Source organism: Pteropus vampyrus, unplaced genomic scaffold, assembly GCF_000151845.1.
Source record: "Pteropus vampyrus isolate Shadow unplaced genomic scaffold, Pvam_2.0 Scaffold211, whole genome shotgun sequence".
Taxonomy (NCBI): Eukaryota; Metazoa; Chordata; class Mammalia; order Chiroptera; family Pteropodidae; genus Pteropus; species Pteropus vampyrus.
This window is the reverse complement of record NW_011888992.1, coordinates 598,133-601,365: the sequence shown is the minus strand read 5'-3', so window position 1 is coordinate 601,365 and position 3,233 is coordinate 598,133. Positions and strand designations below refer to the sequence as shown.

Here is a 3,233-nt window from a genome sequence, read left to right as displayed (position 1 = left end):
GCGAGAGGCTGAGAGGGGCCGCGAGGGGCTTCCAGCACCTTCCTGCTGAGCAGCTGGGAGCCTGGCGGGGCGCCTGCCCTCCTCAGCAGCCGTGGTCGTCCCACACCCCACATGGCAAGAGCTCACTAGCTGGGAGTAACAGCACCGAGAAGACGGGACAAGGCAGCCCTCGCTGGTGGTGGGGACCGCCCGGGGCTGGTGGGTGGGTGGCAGTGCCCGGGACGCGTGGCCACTAGGTGCTCACACCATCTTCTTCAGCGTTTAAAATGAGCCTTCGTGTTTTTTTCTAATTATAGAAGCACTAAAATGTGTAAATTTGTAAGAATTTCATACTTTTCTGTTTTCCCTCAAATTGTCCGAAATGGGAAGACCAAGCCACCTGTAGGTGCTGCGCTGAGAGCCCAGGGCGTGTTCCTGAGGCCCCCTTCCCGCCTTCCTCCGGGACTGTCCTCACACGCAGCCTCCCAGAAACACTTCCTTTCCTCGGATGCAGAGCTGGGACCGCGCCCCACGTGCGGTCTTGCCACACCTGCTGTTTGAACTCGCACCGTGTCGCAGGCGACTGGCAGCTCAGCAGCACCGTCTGTCCGCTGAACTTAAACAGCGGTCCTCAGTCCGGGCTGCGGACTGGACTCGTTGGACACTCTTAAGAACTGGGGGGCCAGGGCCCCGCCCCCAGCGCCGTGGGCTGGGCTCGCTGGGGTGGGCGAGGGAGCACAGCATCGGTCCCTGCTTCGCAGCTTTCTCTGTGTGGATACAATGTTCTCTTTCTTAATTTCCTGCTGTAGGACGTTTGGATGTTTCCGTTCTGTAAGTATCGCAATGTAGCAATGACCCTTTTTATACATTCCTCTTTGGGCACTTGGCCTTATTTCCCTAGGATAAATTCCTAGGAAGGACATTGCCAAGTCAGGGGAGTGTCCGCGTCAAATAGCTCGATACATCTGTCCAGCTCCCACTGTGAGCCACGTGCTGTCCTGGGTGCTAGTTATGCAGCGGTGACTCCATGGACCTGGCTGCTGCAAGTGTGGGGTGCCTGGACAAAGGGGAGAGCGGGCAGGCTGACCGCAGGCGAGGAAAAGTGAATAAGTAAACTGAACGGCAGGAAGGTCCCGGGGGAGAGGGGAGAGGCCTGCCTTCACGGAGAGGCGGCGAAGGGGACCAGAGTCTGCTTCTCCCGGTGCACATGATGTGCCCGAACCCTCACCGACTCTGGGTGTTGGCGATGTCTTCATTTTTTTTGACAATCTGAAAGGTAAAGAGATTGTATTCATCCTTGGAGTTTCTTTTATCACCAGTGATACTGAGCATCTTTTGCTTTTCACGTTTGGGGTGTTTCTTTCGTGAGTTGCCGGCACCTGCCCCTGACCCCACTTCTTACTGGGATGTTTGCTGTCCCGTTTTTCTTCGCTGTTTCAAATTTCTAAAGGCTTCTCCCTGAACAGGCCTCCACACAAGATATCATTTATCTTGTAATGTTGCTTGATTTTGTTTCGTTTGGGGCTTTTTTCTTTTGTACGGATGTGTTTAATTTTCATGTGGTCAGATTCATCGATACGTTTGTTTCCGGTGGTTTCCTGGGCTGGTGTCGCGTTACGGGAGCCCTTTCCAGGCCCGGGGAATAATAATTCTGCACATCTGCATCTGCACTTTCTTCTTCTACTTCTGTGGTTTCGCCTTTTATACGGCACATTTCAATCGATCTGGACAAACGTTTGGCTGAGAATGAGAAAGCCTTCCTCCTGTGAATCCTGCACTTTCTTAAGCCGAGCACTTTCCGGCCGTTTCTAAATTTAAAATGTATTCCTACTATGTGCTGCTTGTTTTTGTCGACCTGCGCTTAATGGGATCTTTTTATCCGCGGTGGCTCACACTGGTTATTGCTGGTGTGAAGAAAGTCCTTGCTTCGGTGCTATTCGCCCTGCCATAGCTTTTGAGTTGCCATTTTTGGGCTTCCTAGGGGTCCGGCATGTCACCTGCAGAGCGGGGCACGCTGGCTGCTTCACGATGCCCGTGCTCCACCTCCTCCTTGTTGCGGTGCCTGGAGCTGGGCCGTGCCGGGCGCGTGCGTGGCTGGCTCCATAGTGCTGATGGGGCCGCAAGGCCAAGTGTCCGTCTAGCCCTGGCTTACCGAGTCTTTTCCCAGGGGGGTGTGGGCTTGAGTTTCGTTAGGCGCCTTTTTCCTTCTCTCCTGACCCTGAAAAGAGGGGGCAGCAGGGGTGTGGCAGTGGCTCTGTGTGGCCAAGACTCAGCCCCTCCCCGCAGAACGCAGGGCCTTAGTGGCCAGAATCCTGGTGGCTGCTGACCTGGGGTCCTCCGCCAGCGGTAAGGACAGTGCGGAGGCCCTGGAGCGGGGCTGGGGGTTTGGGCTGGAGTTGGGTAGGAGGCGTGTGGTCCAGTCTGCACCGCACGCTCACTCCGTGGCTCCCAGGTGGAGCGCGGGGTGGGCCTGGGGCCTTTGGCAGCCAGAGTTTGACACGCTTCCCTCCCTGCAGCTGGCGACGAGGTCCAGCGCGGACTTGGGCCCTGCGGTCACACTTCTTTATGTAACAAATGTCAGCTCTGCATGTCTACCCATCTGGTTGTGCATTTTAAAATGCTAAAAATAAGCCCACTTTCTCTTAAAAATGTAACCACCCAGCTTTCCAGTTGAGAAAAGAGAGAACGCATTGGGGGTAACGTTCAGGCGTTCGCCAAGGCTGGTCTGAGGAGGCGGAGCGTTGCTCCCACAGGGTCAGGCCGGCTCCGAGCAGCTCCTTCAACTGCAGAGGGCCCTCGGGCCCCCCCGCCCCCGGGCACCCTGTGAAACTAGGGTGGGGCCTGACAGTGCATTTCCAGCCAGCCCCCAGGAGACGCTGGCGCTGCTGGCCTGTGGACACGCTTGAGCAGCGGGGCTTAGGGGGTACGTGGCAGGTGTGACTGTCGAGCAAGGGCAGAAACCCACAGGGCTTTGTCCTCTTGGCACTGGCCCCTCACGTTGGACGGAGACTCAAACTCACCGCCCATGCGTCCCTGACGACAAGCTGGCTCTTACTGCAAGCTGCTAGTTGCTAGGTTGGGCCGGTGCGTTGTGGCAGTGGGGTGTACGTCTCTGCGTTTGTTTGTTTCTGTATCGTCCTGTGTGCCTTTTCTCAGGCATAGCCTGTTACATGTAACCGGAATGTAACTAGCGTTGTGTATGCTGCGTCTTCACCTGACACTGTGGCCGGAACTTCTTCCTTTAATGGAAGGCG

At 56.3% G+C, this 3,233-nt stretch overlaps 1 protein-coding gene across 1 annotated transcript in view; it reads left to right on the top strand.

The window, feature by feature from the left end:
- The window catches only part of STK32C (serine/threonine kinase 32C), a 49,668-nt gene that overhangs the window by 3,774 nt on the left and 42,661 nt on the right, over positions 1–3,233 (top strand). The gene's annotated exons all lie outside the window — the stretch shown is intronic.